Genomic DNA, 17,428 nt, shown 5'->3' with positions numbered 1-17,428 from the left:
TGGACTGGGAGAGGGACACTGGTACGGAAGAGGGAAGGTGGGATTGGGAGGGGAGGAGACAGGGAGGTACAGGGGGTTTACAAAGTGAATAAACTGTAATTAATAAAAATAAAAATAATTAAATAAAAAAATGGTGATGATGGAGCCAGTCCCAGTGGCATAAAAACTTTTTTTTTAAAAAGTCAGATTCATTGAGGCATAGCTTTTGTGCAATAAAATCACCCTTTTAAAACATTTATTTTTATTCATTTCCCTTGTTTTTATTGCATTTTTGAATTATGTATATGCCTGTGTGTCTTTGTGAGCTAATGTGCAAGTGAGTACGAGTGCCCAAGGGATACAGAGGAGGGTGTCGGGTCCTCCGGAGCGGGGGGTTATAGGCAGTCTTAAGTGGCTGCGCATGGATGCTAGGAACTGAACACAGGTCCTTTCCAAGAGCACTGCTAACTCATGACCCTCTCTCCAGCCCCCCAAATCAGCCTTTTGAACGTAATGTCCAATCCATTTTGACAAAGGCGTAGTCAAAATAAGACACTGCATGTTCCTGTCATTCTTCGTTCATTGTGTCCTGCCCTGCCCTTGATCACCAGGATCTGATTTCTACCCCCAACGTAAGTGGACTTCTCAAGAGACACCATTTTCACTGGCTTCCTTCACTCATGCTGGTCCTTGTTTTTTTTTTTTTAATTGCTGAGTTGATCTGTTGCCTGCATGCAGCACGGTTCATTATCCATTCGCCAGTTCTTGGCTCCTGTGGAACACAGATGCCAGAACATCTGCATGTGGGTCTTTGTGTAGGCATACATTTTTCATTTCTTTAGGTAAATATCTAGCAAAGGGTTTGATGAATCGTGAAGTGATTCCATGTTTGTATTCACGTCATTCTTAAAGATCAAATAATTTTCCAGATGGCCACACAAAAATATGCATGCCCACAGTGATCCACAGCTGTTCCACTTCTCTTGAATTTTCATTAGATGTTGTCACTTATTTTTATTTTTTTTTTATCTCATTATTATTATTGAGTGCATGTGTGCACAAATGCACGCGTGTAAAAGCCAGAAGACAACCTTGGCCAACAGAGGACAACAACGGGCACAGTTCATTTTTGTAAAAAAAAAAAAAAAATTATTAAAAAAAATCTAAAACAGGGTTTCTCATTGGTTTGGAACTCACCGCTTTAGCTAGGCTGACAGGCGGTCCACAGACACACATGTAAGCAAAGCACCCATACACACAAAATAATAAAACAAGAACTGCACCAAAATGAGTCTTTTCTTCTTTCTGTCTCAGGGTTTTATTGCTGTGGGGAGACAGCATGACCAAGGCAACCCTTATAAACTCTGACCGTGGCTTACACTTTCAGGGGTTTAGCCCATTATCATCATGGTGGAAAACATGGCAATGTGGAGGCAGACATGGTGCTGGAGGAGCCGAGATTTCTACGTCTTGATGGGCAGGAGAACTGTGTGCCACGTAAGGCATAGCTTGAGCACAGGAGACCCCAAAACCCACCCCACAGTGACGCACTCTCTCCAACAAGGCCACACCTCCTAATAGTGCCACTCCCTGTGGGTCAAGCACCCAACCACGAGTCTATGGGGCTATTCCTATTCAAACTACACGTTGCTTTAGTCAGATATTTTGTCACAGCAGTAAAACACGCAACTGATACACAGATTGGCCTCTACTGTTTGTAAATTAGCCAGCTTCCGACATTTTATTATAGCAACAGAAAATGGACTCGGGCACAGTCAGGTTCAAAGATGTTAAGTTAGTCTTCCAAAACCACCAGAGGATCTTGGAAGAGTCTGAAGGACAGAGTGACACTATGAAGGGCAGCCAAGGCTTGGAGACTAGTGCTACAGACCTAAGCCACCCTTGGTACCCAGTGGCATTCTATGTGTGGCCATGCTCAAACCCTCCAAGCTTCTCCAAGACACTCTCCTTTGGGGAGAGTGGCAACTGGCCTGGCACCAGGGATCATCACCGTGTGAGCTGATTCTCCTGCCAGACAATGTTTGCATTCACTACCTCCACCTTGGTGGCTTCTGTGTTAGTTTTGTTTCCTATGGCTGTGATAAAAATATCTCGACAAAAGCAACTTGAGGAAGAAAGGGCTTGTTTGACTCACAGTCCCAGGTTATGGTCCATTGTTGTGGGGAAGCCAAGGCATCAGGAACTTGAAGCAGGCAGTCCTACCGCATCCGTAGTTAAGGCAACTGAGAAATGAATGAACAAAAGAATGTTTGTGATCAGCTTACTTTCTCCTCTGCTATACAGTCCAGGAACCAACCTCAAGTGGGTTGACAGAACGATGCTATTCCTCATTGTCCTCCCTCATCAATTAACGTAACCAAGACAACAATCCCCTACAGATGTGGCCAGAGGTCAACCTGATCTGAACAAGACCTCGCTGAGACTTCCTTCCCAAACGATTCTAGATTATGTCGGGTTGACAATTAGAACTAACCATCACAGCTCTGCCAAAGAAGAATTTCCCAAAGGTCACAGGCGCGCGCGCGCACACACACACACACACACACAAAGTTATCCTACTGCATCTTGGGACAGACTGACACGTGTTGTCGTGTTGTTAGGGAGTGTAGTCCTATCCGTGTATTCGTTACACTTGTCATTCCTGTGGCGAAACACCCAAGGAAAGCAGCTCACCGAGGGGTTTCTCTCGGCTCACACCTTCAGTGCCGTCGTGGCGGGGAAGGCATGAAGGCATGACAGCAGCAGTGTGAGGCAGCTGGCCACGTCGTGGCCACGGTCAGGAAGCAGAGAGAGATGAATGCTGGTATTTAGCCGACTGTCTCAGGACCCCAGTACAGGGGCGAGGGCCTCCCGCATGTAAGGTGGGCCATCTCGTCGCGGTGCACTCAGTCTAGAACGTCCCTCAGACACCCTCAAGGCTTGTCTTGTAGTTGATTCTGGATCCTGTTGACAGTCAGTACTCGCCATCACAGGTGTCAGTTAAGTCTTGTTGTATTTTCTTTTATTCTTTAAGATTCTTTCTTTCCTTACTTACTCCCTCCCTTCTCCTCCTTTCATCTCCTCTGTGTGTGCGTGTTTGTGTGTGCGTGTGTAGTTTTTTTTTTAAGACAAGGTCTCACTATATAGCTTTGACTGTCCTGGAACTCACTGACTCACTATGTAAACCAGGTTGGTTTTGAACTCACAGAGATCCACCTGCCTCTGTCTACTGAGTGCTGGGATTAAAGGCACGCATCACCACACCTGGCTGTGTTCATTTTACTGTAAAGTAAAGTAAGTAAGTAGCCAAGAATGAGTTAAATAAACTGCTATATCAGAGGAGAGGAAGAAATACAAAACTAAGGTCCCTGTATATAGTCTACAAGTCTTCAAACTCACCATCTCCTTACCTCAGCCTGCCCAGTGCTGGAATTACAGGCACAGGCCACTATGTTCTGCTTATAATTTTAAATATATTATATTATATTATACACGTGCATACACATGCTATATATAATAATATATATTAAATATTTAATGTATTACATAATATATTATACATAATTATTATGTGTGTGTGTATGTGTGTGTTAGGTCTGAATATTTGTGTGCCTGAGTTGAATCTTTAACATTGTCCACCCAAACACACATCCCGTGGTCTCCGTCACAGCCCTAGCCAACCTGGGAGGTTACAGAGTACGAGAGGCTGAAGAGACCAGAGATAAAATCAGGCCGGGTCCGAGGTGTCCTAATCCTCCAAGAGTTCCTGGAGAAGCATGTGGTGTGTGTGTGTGTGTGTGTGTGTGTGTGTGTGTGTGTGTGTGTGTGTGGTGTCTGCGCCCTAGAGATCAGGCTAGGAGAGGAGGGAGGAAGGGAAGCGTTAGCCTCCATTGGCTACCGTCCTGCCTGCCCCACAGTTCTGGCTACACTTTGGTCCCAGGTGCGATCTGAACTACCCTTCATGGGCTTTAGAACCTCGACCTTCCGTGCCTAGGCCCCGCCTACGGGGGGAGGGCAGAGCCGGCTCAGCCAAGCGCCCCCCTGGCTGAGCGCCCTGCGCTGAGTCAGCTGTGAGTCAGTGTTCCCTGACCGAGCCATATCCTGCCCCAGGGGGACACAGAGAGCTGGAAAGAAGCCGACAGAGGAGCAGGGTTACCCATTAACCAACTCGTCTCCCCAGCCACTTTCTCGGAAGTCAGGCCTGCACCTTTATTGCAGGAATGAGCCGTGTTCTCTCATCCGCAGCGCGGGGCAGACAGCCCTGGGGACCCAGGCTGCTGCTGTGTTTAAGAGTCCTTCAAATTTTCCTTTTAAACCTCAGCCGGCAGTAAGAAATGTTTTACATCGCAACGAAGTCCCACAAAGCCCTCTTAGTTCTATTTCTTCTTTTTAATCATCATGAACTATAAATCATGACTTTATAACCTACAAATTATGACTTTATAATCTATTTATAACCTACAGGTTGTAGCCTGTAGAATAGGGTCTACAAGACCATTCCCTGTTTCCTCTTCCTGTTCTCAGCCCAAGCTGGCCTAACTTCTGGGTTGCCAAGGGATGACCTTGAACTTCAGTGCCTCCTGGATCCACCTTCTAAGTCTTGGCACTGCGGGCATCCACCACCACGCCTGGTTTTACGTCGTGCTGGGGTGGAACCCAGGGCTTGGTGCATTCTGTTTGTTAGTTCAGCGACATCTCCAACCCCGTCCTTACATGCAGTAGAGGGACAGAGCTCACTGCTGGCCAGCCTGCTGAGGCTATCTGGATTCAGTTGCCAGAAGTTACTTTGACTCTTTCAACCCTGAGATGGATTCCAGATCTGCAGAAGCAATAAGTACTGGTTTGGTTGGTTTGATGCACAAAGGATCCTGGTGAGTAGGGCTGGAAAGAGGACAGACTTACCTTCCTTCCTTCCTTCCTTCCTTCCTTCCTTCCTTCCTTCCTTCCTTCTCTCCTTCCTTCCTTCCTCTCTCTTTCTTACTCTCTCTTTCCTTCTTGGTTTTTTCGAGACAGGGTTTCTCTGTGTAGCCCTGACTGTCCTGGAACTTGCTCTCTAGATCAGGCTAGCCTCAAACTCCAGATCTGCATAAAGGCATGCACCACCACCGCCAGGCAAGGACTTACTTTCTTAGATACTTTGTTGATGTCTGAATGTTAGTTACACATCCATTGCCGAAGCATTTAAGTTAAAAAAAACATTTCCAACCTACAAAGGGAAGCCAGAAACAATGCACCCTACAGACGTTGTCCATCAGTTCATCACTTGACTTTCCAATCTCTACTCACCTCCTTGCAATAAAAATCTTGCACCCTGGTTTCAGAATGGAATTTTCCCTTGGGTCATGCTCCATGGTTCTAAAGAACTCTGCCTCTGAGTGGACAAACTGAGGGGCTGGTCAACTTGCCATGGAGGTCAACATGCCCACCTGGTCGAGATGAGAACTTCCTAGGATCCCCTCAGAGCCTCTGTCCTGTTATATTATCTCCTAAAGGAAAGGCTCAACCCCACCTCTGGCTGTTAGCCACAGGCCTACACAATGGTCTATGGGACTTTTGGAGAGGATGAACAACTGTGATATGGACATGCTTCTGTGTTTGGACTCATTGCCTGTGGTAATATTTGCCACTGAATGGGATTCCTTGAATTCAAGAGAGTGGGGACACTTTAAAGTCACTGTACTAGTTGTCTCCTCATTGTGTAAACTCTCCCTCTGCTGAGAGGCCTTCTCTTGCTTCAGCAGACTTCCTTAGTTACGGCTGTGGTGCACCTTGATGATACTTGACATGGTGGTTTGGTACTATAGGTTCTCCTTGAAGTGCATCAGACTCTTACTAGAAAGCAGAGGTTTTTTTGGGGTTGTTTTGATTTTGACTAGCATTTTCAAAATAGTCACTGTGATAGCTTCTGCAGCTGCTTCTGTTAATCCCTCTGGGTAAGAATAATAAGAGGCCAGTACCACAATTTTTGAGCCAGATCTGAAGCAAGTTTTATTAAATACTGGTCAGGACGATGGACACGGGCCAGGTCCATACCCAAGACTGCCAGAGTAAATGGCGCTGAATTACATTAGTTACAGGCTTACAAAGGCAAGGCTTCACGCTTCCCACCTTCATCCAATCAGGGACAAGCATACATCCTGATAGGAGGCACATTGCCTATGTCCCTCCCACCTACATGTGATCAAGCCCATCCTGTGCAGTTGGGGTAACCAAGCTTGTTTACAGAAGTGAAAATACTCAGCTTGTTCTCTTACATGAACAGCAGCCCCCAGCACTCCAGGAAGTTATCTGTCCTTGGGAAAGTGGGGCTTACAGGTTAGAGGCATTTCTGTTTATAGATTTCTTAAGCACAGTAATTTAAACTTAAAATATAACGTTAGTTCTCAACATGTCTGCAGTGGTTCTATCTAATAAGTGCAAACTGCCCATTTTGCTAATCGGCTTCTTTGGCAACATAAGAATGTATAGGTAAAAACTAGAAGCCAAGTTAAATGCTTAGGAACTGTGGTGCTGCATTTAGGAGATACAGTACAAACTATACAGCAGCAGTTAACTTTACAGTGCCATGCCGGCTTCAGATGCTCCATTAAGCTATAACGAATCTAACTCACACCTTTAATCCCAGGACTCAGGAGGCAGAGGCAGAAGGATCTCTGTGAGTCTGAAGCCATCGTGATCTCTAGGACAGACATTTGCATCTTGAAGAGGCTGGAGTCATCAGTCCCAAGGCCACTGTGTACTTGGTCTGTAGCATACTGGAGATATCCTGTGATCCCTTTGTGCAACTGATGAGCTTCCTGCTGACTTCATCCCATTTTATGATAGCTTTACGTCTATCCCATCCTCCCCTGTAAACTGTAAATAAGACGTCGTACTTCTTATAAACTTGATCAGCACAAGCTGTCAGCCTAGGCAAGACCTTCTAATTCCAACTTTCATATCTTTTTATTTTCTCATCTCTGGTCCTCTCCCTCAGGACCCCGGCACTGAAAGAATGGCCTGCTGGCCCAGGTCACATGGCAGAAACATATTCAGCTACAACAAGTTTCACAACACATTGTTCGGTCTCATTATCAAGCGTGGCATTCTAGTTTCAGTTCTACACAGCTTATTTCCTGATAGTTTCCTTTCACAACCTACAGTGGAAAAAATAATCAGTCTCTTCAGTTTGAAGAGGGCTGGGGCAAGCTCATAATATCTAAGTGGAAAAGGGAACAAGGACTTAATGTACCTGAGTTTTCGAGGAACCTTGAAAATAATGCTAGTGTTATTGAGGATGGATTAGGCTTAAGGAATTAGGATTGATTTACTTGCACATACGTATATGTTACCAGAGCTAGAATCCCGTCACACTAGGCAAGTGTATGCCACTGAACTATGTTGTATAGTTTTGAGACAGAGGCTTGGATAACTAGCCTCAAACTTGGTGTTCTCCTATCTTAGCCTCCCAAGTGCTATGATTACAGGAGTGCACCACCCGTCTTGGGCTGGGTTGATTTTTTTTTTAAAGTTTTATTGCATTTATTGTATTTGCATGCTTGCATGTGCATGAGTGCCATGATATGCAAATGGGAGTCAGAGGGCAATCCGTGGGAACTGGTTCTCTCTTTCCACCATGTGGGTTCTGTGAGTTGAACTCAGGTCATCCAGTTTAGAGGCAAGTGCCTTAGCTGGTGGAACCATCTTGCTGCCTCAAATTTGTTTGTTGTTTGTTTGCTTGTTTTTTGGTTTGGGGTTTGGTTTCTGTTTGTTTTTTTTTCTTTTTTCTTTTCTTTTTTTCTTTCTTTTCTTCTTTTTCTTTTTTCTTTTGAAGCAGGATCTCATGCATCCCAGGCTGGCCTTGAACTCTCCTGCTTCCACTTCTATGATGTTGGAACTACAGGTATGTGCCAGCATACCCTGTTAACATGGTGCTGTGTATAAAACCCAGGATCCTGTCCATGCTAGGCAAGCACTATACCGACCGAGACAGCCCCCAGTCCCCAGGTTGATTTTTTTTTTTCAGTGTTAAGAGCTGAGTGAAATCAGAGTAGTATTCCTGCCTTCCCTTATTCAGTATCCCCAAATGTCTCATGCCCACGACTTATACTCTTTAAAGTAGAACTGATTTGTTTTCCCTCATCCCGTTTTTGTGTGTCTGTCCAGCAGACACCCCCGCTATATGGCAGAGGCAGGTAAGTAAAATGAAGATGCTTTCAAAGGAGAGTCAGCCCAGAGGGGGCACGAGCAAGCCATGGCGCTGTGCATGGCATAGGAGCACAAGGTTGTCAGTAAAGCTGGCCTATGGCCGGGTGGCTTGGATATGATTGGAGTAGCTCTCAAGGATGCCCAGGTCAGAATATCATCACCGTGTGAAACATTGAGGGGGAAACTGAGTCTCCTTGTGGTGAGCTTCTGGGAAGCAATTAGGGTTGGGTGGGGTCATCAGGAGAGGCATTTGTGCCTGGATAGTGACGGCTCTGTAAGGAGAGGCTACACACACAGCACACACTCCTTATTTCTTGCCATGGGCTATCCCATGTCAGTATCAATGGCATTTTGAGATGCAGCTCTTAGACTTGGACTCAGAACCACGTGCCAAAACAATTGTGTTTTTATAGCTACTCTGACAAGCTGGGGAGGCAGCTCAGTAGGGTGAGCGCTTGTCTTATGAGCATGAGGCCCTAAGGCTGATCCTCAGAACCCACATTGAAAAAAAAAAGGTGTGCTGGTGTGTTGGAAGAAGAGGCCAAGATGGGCAAATCCCTGGGGCTGGGTGTCCAGCCAGCCTAACTTACTTGGTAAGCTCCAGGCCAGAGAGACCCTAGCTCAAAAAACCCACAGGCTTCAGGTGTGGGGGCTCACATATTTAGTCCTGGCTCTTGGGAGATAGAGTCAGATGAATTCAAGGCCAGCCTGGTCTGAATAGTGAGTACCAGGCTGGCCAGGGATACACAGTGAGACCCTGTCTCCAAAACAAAACCAAAACAACACGCACAAACCCAAACAAAACAAGACAATAAAATAAAAAATGTATTGTAGCCGAGGAATGACATTCAAAAATGTCCTCTGAGTGCCACAGGCACCTACACAAAATTTGTGAGATTGCACACACACACACACTTTCTCTCTCTCTCTTACACACACGAACACACTCACTAACTCACACATCTGTATTGTTACAGGAGGGCAAACCAGATTGATTTGAATAAATAATAAATAAAATGAAGACATTTTCTTGAGACCGTTTCATTCCCATGAATCAGAGATCTGCCCCCTTGATTATAGTTTGTGCTTCGGGAAGCCTCCATCTCAGAGCCCAGCTTCTGTGAGCAAAGCTCCAGGTCTGCAGAAAGCTTGTCAACAAGACTGCAGGATGAGCCACATTTTAAGTCTGCCTTGGCCAGCAGGCCTGAGAGCACCTGGGTTCTGAAGGACTTGGATCCAGAAAACAGGAGCCAGTTGGTAAGAATGACAAGGAGAGGGGCTGGAGAGATGGCTCAGTGGTTAAGAACGCTTGTTGCTTTTCCAAAGGATCCAGGTTCCATACCCAGGCAGCTTATAACTGTAACTCCAGTTCCAGGGAATCTAGTACCCTCTTCTAGACTCTAAAGGATACGTGTGACTCACAGACATACACTCAGACAAAACGCCATCACACGTACAATAAAAATGAGAGTTAAAAATAAAAATAAATTTAAAAAGAATAAACCAGAGGGCTGGTCGTTCCCTCCTACCTCAGGTGGAGTTTGAGTTCAGGTTGTAGGGTAAAAATGTGGCTCAGTGGCTCTTGGTTCTATTCCCCTGAACACCAGGTACCAGGGGAAATGTTTCCAGGATGAAAGAAGAGTGACAGCCAGCCTTGGAACCTCCATTGACCTAAACAGTTTGTGTAGCCAGAAGTTGGACACTGTGAAGTTCCCTTAAGATACCTGCTGGCTGACTCAGGCATTCAGCAGAGAGACTGGCATTTCTAGCCAGTGGCCCACAGTGGGCAGGAAGGGAGGCAGCTGCGCCCACTTGTGCTGGGATCTGCCCTGGAGAACCTCAGCCACAGAGCTCAAGATGGAGTAGGCTCTGCAAGTGAACCAGCTGATCTGCTGTGGTAAAGGGGTACATATGGGGCTCTGAGGCATGGAGACAGAGCTTTGCGACCTGCTTTTTGGATAACTTTGCAAACTGAGAAAATTAACCTTGCCTTGGACTATAATTTTCCGATCGTCAAAGGGAGAAAATGGCGCCTGTGTGAATCAGCCAGGGCACTTAAAATGTACTGTAAGACTTGGAAATGCCATCTGACATTCTCCCTTCAGCAAGTGAGAGGCGTTAAATGGCCTGCCCAAATTCAACCCATGGCAGAGTCAGGCGTCTGGCTACGAGTGCTTCCTTTGGCTCTCGGCAAGCAGGTGAGAAGCTGGGAACTGGCTCTGTTCCATCTAGGAATTCCACAGGCAGGTGGGTCTGGTCTCCAGGCCTGACTTGAATGTGTGCACCAGGCCCAGAGGAACTAACAACACAGGAATGAGTCACCCTGGCTTGCTGCAGCAGCAGACCCCTCCTCCTTGCCACTTGGGCCAAGGCCCGGTTGCCTAGCAACGAGACATAATATATATAAATAAAATGCATCTTCTTGCTTCAGGGGGAGAGGCCCTGATGCCTTCTTGATTCTCCTGCCCGTTTCCCCCCCCCTCGCTTGCCCAGGTTCATTGAGTCGATGTTCAAAGCCCTCACTGCAACAACCAGTGGTGGACACCTAATGGTGGGTGCTGGGTGCTGGGTGCTGAGGGCACGCATTTAGATAAAGTTGCCTTGGGGTGGTGTGAAGCCGACAGGCTTGGCAGGTACACTGGACTTTACTGCCTGGGTGACTGGGCGAGGGCAGTTTGGCTGGACTTGTGTGCCTGATCCTGAATCAGAAGGGCAGGAGGTGCCTCAGGCTTCTTCGGGGAAGTGGTGTCCATTTCCCAGGCATGGGTGGGACTTACGCTACCATGGAAGGACCTGACAGCAGGAACAGTCTCAGCTGGACCTGCACTTTTCGCCATCCGCTTTGTCGCTGGTGAGCCATTTTATTTAGATGGAGAACCTCTGGGAGTGTGCATCACAGTCAGGTACGAACATGGTCACAACTATTAGTGTATGAGCCTGTCTGCGACAGCACTAAACTTGGGGAGATCACACACACACACACACACACACACACACACACACACACACACACTCATCTCTTTCTCTCTCACACATCACTTCATTTATCTTTTCTGTTATAATTTTATTTATTTTATGTGCATCGGTGGTTTTGCCTGTGTGTGTGTGTGTGTGTGTGTGTGTGTGTGTGAGTCTGTGTGTGTCAGATCCCCTGGAACTAGAGTTATAGTCAGTTGTGAGCTGCTGTGTGATGTGGTTGCTAAGAATTGAAGCCTGGTCTTCTGGAAGAGCAGCCGGTGCTCTTAACTGCTGAGCCATCTCTTCAGCCCTACTTTATTAACCTTTATAATAACTCTGTTACATCGATTTGGGGGTGGTCAGCTTTATTGTGGCTTAGTTTACACCTGTGAGACTATTTTAGGAGCACAAGTTGATGAATTTTGACACCACAGCCTTTGAGACACAGAGCATTGCTACTTTCACAGAGAGTTTCCATCCCTGCCTTTTCGAGATGGCCCACCAGTGACTTCTAGCTGTAGGTCATGTCTTCAGGAGAATTTAACACAAATGAAATCATACACTATGTAATGTTTTATCTGTTTTCTTTCACTCAGCACATCACATTTCTTTTGTTGGCTTAATTTTTTTTATTACATTTAGTTTAGTGTGTGTGTGTCTGCACCAGAAGTCAGAGGATGACTTTCAGGAGATAATCTCTTCTTCCATCATGAGAGGACCTGGGACTGAACTCAAGTCCTCAGGCTTGGAGGCAAGCACCTTTATCCACTAAGCCATCTCACCAGTCACCTTGTCTTTCAACTCTATTCATGTTCTCATCGGTTTGTTCCTTTCTTTGTTAACCCATTTATGAATGTTCAAATTGCTTGGAGCTCTATGAGCAGGCCGGAACACACGGGTACAAATATTTAAACACATAGCTTCATTTCTCCTGGGGATTACCTACGAGAGAAAATGTTGGTTCATTAAATGGTGCTATTGTCATCCCTATTCTACAGATCGACAGCAGTGCAATCTCAGAGAGCCTAAGCCGCTGCCATTGCTGGCCTCTTCACTAGGAGTTCACCCCACCGATATAATAAAGCAGATAATTTTTTAAGTGAAAGGCTCTTTTGGGGGGTAAATAATTACTACACACTGGATCCGAGTTTGTAGCTTATATACACTAACTGTCCTTGAGTACAAGTTGGAACCACAGCAAATACATGTACTGAGGACGTTTCTGAAGGTAACTAAGGAACGCTTGAGCTGGAGGTCAATCGGGGCTAGACATTTCTGGTTAGTTTTACAAAGACGGTAGTTGGTAGTTGCATTCTTCTCTTAGGAAGAACATCTTAGTCTGGTTTTGCATTGCTGTAACAAAGTATCTGTGGCTGGGTAACTTATTAAGAATAGAATTTCTCTGGCCCACAGTTTAGAGGTGAGGAAGCCCCGGAGCATGCATGCTGCCAATGTTTGGCTGGTATCTGGTAAGGGTCTTTTTATTGCATTATAGTAGGGTAGAGTATATCACAGTATATACTAGGGATATGTCATGTTAACCTCAGTCTCTCCATAGACACATGCTCATGTACTTGACCTTTTGGAGGTCAGAGGTCAGCTTTTGCTTTGAATGTCTTCCTTAGTTGCTTCTCCACTTAAAAAAAATCTATCTATCTATCTATCTGTCTGTCTGTCTGTCTGTCTGTCTGTCTGTCTGTCTGCCTGCCTGCCTGTGTGTGCAAGCATGTGTATGCAAGCTTATATGGGTTTATGTGTATCCCGTGAGCTAGTACAGAAGATGGTGTTGGATCCCTTGGAACTGAAGTTTCAATGGTTATGAGACCCCATGTTGGTACTGGGGACCAAACCCAGGACCTGTGGATGAGCAGCAAGTCTGAGCCCTACTTTTTGTTCGTTGGTTTGCTTTTTATTCGGTCAAGGACTCATGTAGCCCAGGTTGGCCTCAAAGCCAATGCTTGCTGAAGCTGATCTTGAATGTCTCATTTTCCTGCCTTCACCTCCTAGGTGCTAGAATTATAGGCACAAGATACCACCCCTGGTTTTAGGTAGTGCTGGGAATCAAATCCAGGATTTTGCGCATACTAGAAAGGATACTATTAATTAAATTCCACCCTTCCAGCTATTATCATTGTTTTAATGTTGAACATGTTCTGGACTTGACCAAAAGCTTTAGGCTGATTTCTTATCATTTTAGCAAGCTCCTGACTTGCAAGCATTTCATTTCTCTTGGGTATAGAAGGCTGCAAGGTTATGTACTTTTGTGTTAGTGCTGGTCCTTTTCCGGGACAACGTTCAGAAAACAAGATAGGGTGCTAGATGAACTTGAAGCTGGTATTTCATACCTTCTAGGCTACCTCAGGCTACAGATTTTTCAGGGCCAGCCATGAAGCTGGGCTTATAAGCTACAAGCTCAGGTACAACAGGTACCCATCAGCAATGAATCACTAGGAAGTGCACCAAGCTCATAATTTGTAGACATCATTCAGCTTTTGCCTTAGCTTGAGTTATTTCCACAGCAAAGTTCTTGGGTGCTAGGTTTGTGGTGGGGGTTGGAGTAGGGAAGGCTCAGAGAGGAAGGGTGATCTCCAGGGCTCTGAGGTAGATCTGGGTCTTCTGTGGAAACAGAAAGCTTCACGGCTGTCTCCTGGCATGGAACCTCTGGTATTTTCAAGGCTACTTAGTTGGCTGGCTTGTGACCTAAGAAATAGGGTGACTAGGGCGTGAGGGAAGGGGACAAACAGAGTCTGTCTCCACGAGGAGAATTATGTCTCCTAGTCTGGCTTAATTTCTGCTCTGCCGGAGCTGCTGGAGAAGGACAGTGTTGAGACTCCTCTCGGCAGCGGATGGGGCCAAGGGCTACCTGTCACTAGAGGCTTTCCCTTCCTTACCCAGCTGGTCCCCACCGTAGTCCTAAAGATAGGAAGCCTGTTTGTTTTTCTCTAGAGCCATTTGGCCTGTAGAAGGCAGATAGATGCTATATGAAAGAGGCCAAGAGAACAACACTCTTTGGAAGGGCACTGAGCAGCTCCTGAAGTTCAGAGGGACTGGGTACTTGGTGGTCCTGTTGTCTCTCAGAATACACTCTCTCCTGCCCTACCTCAGCTGTGCTGGCCTGTGATAGAGGACCAAGTTCACACTCAAGACTCAACTCTCAGGCAGGATCCCAGAAGGATCTACATTATATTGGGTTGAGAGAGATGAAGAACCCCGAGGAAGATGGCATTAGTTTTAATGGTCAACTTGACACAAGCTATAATCATCTGAAGAGAGTCTTAATGAAGAATTATCTACACTTAATGAACATTTACCTGCATATCCTTGGACATGGCTATGGAGGATCATCCTAAATTAATTGATATGAGATCCAGCCTACCTCAGGTGGCAACGTTCCCTAGGCAGGGGTTTCTGAGCTGTAGAACAGTGGAGAGATAGGGCTGGAGAGACAGCTAGACAGTTGAGAGGATCAGGGTTCAATTCCCAGCACCCAAATAGCACCTCACACCTGCCTGTAACACCAGTTCCAGAGGATCCGACACCCTCACACAGACATACATGCAAAACACCAATGCACATGAAATAAAAATAAATAAATATTTTAAAACTGGAGAGATAAAGCTGAATACAAGCAAGCAGGCAAATGAAAATTCATGTTTGTCTGCTCCTTTTTCTTTGTTTATTTCTTGTTTGTTGATTGTTTTATTTTGTTTTGTTTTCAAGACAGGGTTTCTCTGTGTCGTCCCAGCTGTCCTGGAACTTGCTCTGTAGACCAGGCCGGCTTCAAACTCAGAGATTCACCTGCTTTTACCTCTGGAGTGTTGGGACTAAAGGCATGTACCACCACCTCCAGGCTTATTTTTCTGCTCTTGACTGACAATGATGTGACTAGCTATTATAAACTGGAATTGTGAGCTGAAATAAACCCCCTTATCCTCTAAGTTGCTTTTGTCAAGCAATTTAATGAGAACTACAGACATGAAACTAGGCCAGAACCTGACTCACTCTTCCCTCATCTCTGCCTGTGCAGCTTTCCATGGTGGGCTGAGGAGAAGGCTGAGGGTCCTGCAAGTCAGAGGAGGATACGGTGCTTGGAGTGGGGTGGGGGCTAGTGGTTTTCAGATGGCCAAGATGATCCTGGAGATGAAGCCTCAGTGGTGGGAGGAGCAGCCGGGGATGACAAGATGGAGGGACACCCCAGGACATTAGACAAAGACTGTGCATCCTCCAACCACCAGGTGGGCACTATGGTCCTGAGGTATTCTGGCTGATCCAACAGTGTCTCTGGGGACTAGTGTGGCCAGCAACCTTTCCCTGACAGTTTTGTCTATGAGAATAACTCCGGTGATCGCCTTCTTAGGTGGTCGGGGTACTTGTGAAAAGTACCTAGTGAACTGCGGTCAACTAAAGAGGGCATGGAAGAAGCAGAGAAGGAGAAAGAACAGGGAGTGTGTGCTGGCTGGTTTTTATGTCAGCTTGACACAACTCTAGTCTTTGGAGAGGAGGAAGCCTCAATTGAGAAAATGCCTCCATAAGATCTGACTGTAGGGCCTATTTAAAATGAGTGATCAGTGGGGGAGTGCCCAGCCCACTGTGGGTGGTCCCATCCCTGGGCTGGTGGGTGCTGTAAGACAGCAGGTGGAGGAAGCCATGGGGGCAAACCAGCGAGGAGCACCCCTTAATGGCATCGACATCAGCTCCTGCCTCCAGGTTCCTGCCCTGCTTGAGTTCCTGTCTTTTGACTTCCTCCAATGCTGAACGGCTATTTGATGCATACACCAAATAAAACCTTTTCTCTCCAATTTACTTTTGGTCATGGCGTTTCATCACACGAGAGCCTCACTAGGACAGGGAGAGATGTCCTAAAAAGAGGTATGAACAGTCAAAAGGGAGAAAGAGATAATCCTCATTTTCTTTCAGAGACATAGAAGCTAGAAGTGACGTGAAGACCACCAGACCCCTAAGAGAAAAAGCTGCAGCGGGTCAGGGAAGCTGGCAGCACACAGTCAATGTCTAAGATACGTGGTCATCATTATCAACAAGTTTTAAACTGATTTTTAAAAATTGTGTGTGTGTGTTGTATTGTTGTATTATTAGGGAGAGGTATATGTGCTTGTCAGTGTGGGTGTATGCACATCCTTGGGTACATGTTACATGCACGTGTGTATTCATGGCAGAGGTCGACATTCGATACTGTTAGATTATGGTGGAGGTGACACAGAAGTAAAAGATGGAAGATAGGCATCTCTAGAAGCAGGACTGCAGGGCTGCAGTCTTCCTGAGGAGGTGGAGGCTGTCATCTGTGGTGCTGGGGGCTTGAAGTTTTGTAGGGCTTGAGGGAGGGAAGGACATATCAGGGTGGGCTAGGGGATGATATTCTGACCTTATTCTGGCCTCTGAAGTTTCAGATAGGAACTATCTGTTATGGCCTTTATTCTCAAGCATGGGGGAAGGGGGGTTCCAGGAGAGCTTTGCCAGACTGAGATATTTTAACTTTTAGATATATCTCCTCAATTTCCCTCTACCTTATTTTTTGAGATAGAGTCTTTCACTGAACCTGAATCTCACTGACTGGTCTAGGCTGGATGGCTGCTGAGCTCCATGGATGCCCTTGTCTCCTCCACTCTTCACTGCCAAGTGCTGGGATTGTTACAAGTGTGTTCAAGTGCATGAATTTACACACACACACACACACACACACACACGCGCGCGCGCACAAATTAAAAATGTAATAAAACACCTTTTTAAAAAATGTGAAGAGTAATAGAGGAAGTACTTGACCTCTGGCCTTCATATATGTTTGTGCACACCCACCTGCACATATGTGAACACAAATATGCATATCACACATATAACAGAGGGGGAGAGAATAATAAAAATAACCAAAATACCTGAAGCAGCATCTTAATGACCTGCACCTCTTATACACCCCAGAACCTCTCAATATAGTTACGTGGTGTCCTAGTTACTTTTCTATTGCTGTAAGAGACACCGGAACCAAGGAACTTTGTAAAGGAAAGCATTTAATTTGAAGCTTGCTTATAGTTTCAGAGGGTGAGTCCATGACTATCATGATGGGAAGTGTGGGAGCAGGCAGGGAGGCATGGCACTGGGGCAATAAAGAGCTGAGAGCTTATATCTGATCCACAAGCATGTGGCAAAAAGAAAGACTCAAAAAGCCATTCTTCCAGCGACACACCTCTAACAAGGCCACACCCCCAATCCTTTTCATACAGTTCTACTAACTGGGGACCAAACACTCAAACATATGAGCCTATGCGGGCCATTCTCATTTAAAGCACCACAC

General features: G+C 45.9%; 1 long non-coding RNA gene across 5 annotated transcripts; it reads left to right on the top strand.

Moving 5' to 3' along the window:
- Positions 1–4,577: 4,577 nt before the first annotated feature.
- Positions 4,578–15,751, top strand: LOC132652352 (uncharacterized). Of its 5 annotated transcripts, none has more exons than XR_009589860.1 (4): positions 4,587–4,850; positions 6,605–7,861; positions 9,247–9,423; positions 9,774–10,600. It is a non-coding gene; the product is annotated as an uncharacterized LOC132652352 (long non-coding RNA). The 5 variants fall into 5 exon arrangements; XR_009589859.1 differs by adding an exon at positions 14,849–15,751 and having other exon boundaries at positions 4,588–4,850; positions 6,605–9,423; positions 9,774–10,364; XR_009589858.1 differs by adding an exon at positions 14,845–15,751 and having other exon boundaries at positions 4,588–4,850; positions 6,605–9,423; positions 9,774–10,364.
- The last annotated feature ends 1,677 nt before the right edge of the window (positions 15,752–17,428 follow it).

The sequence above is a fragment of the Meriones unguiculatus genome, chromosome 2 (genome assembly GCF_030254825.1).
Source record: "Meriones unguiculatus strain TT.TT164.6M chromosome 2, Bangor_MerUng_6.1, whole genome shotgun sequence".
Taxonomy (NCBI): Eukaryota; Metazoa; Chordata; class Mammalia; order Rodentia; family Muridae; genus Meriones; species Meriones unguiculatus.
This window is presented reverse-complemented; position numbering and strand designations above follow the sequence as displayed.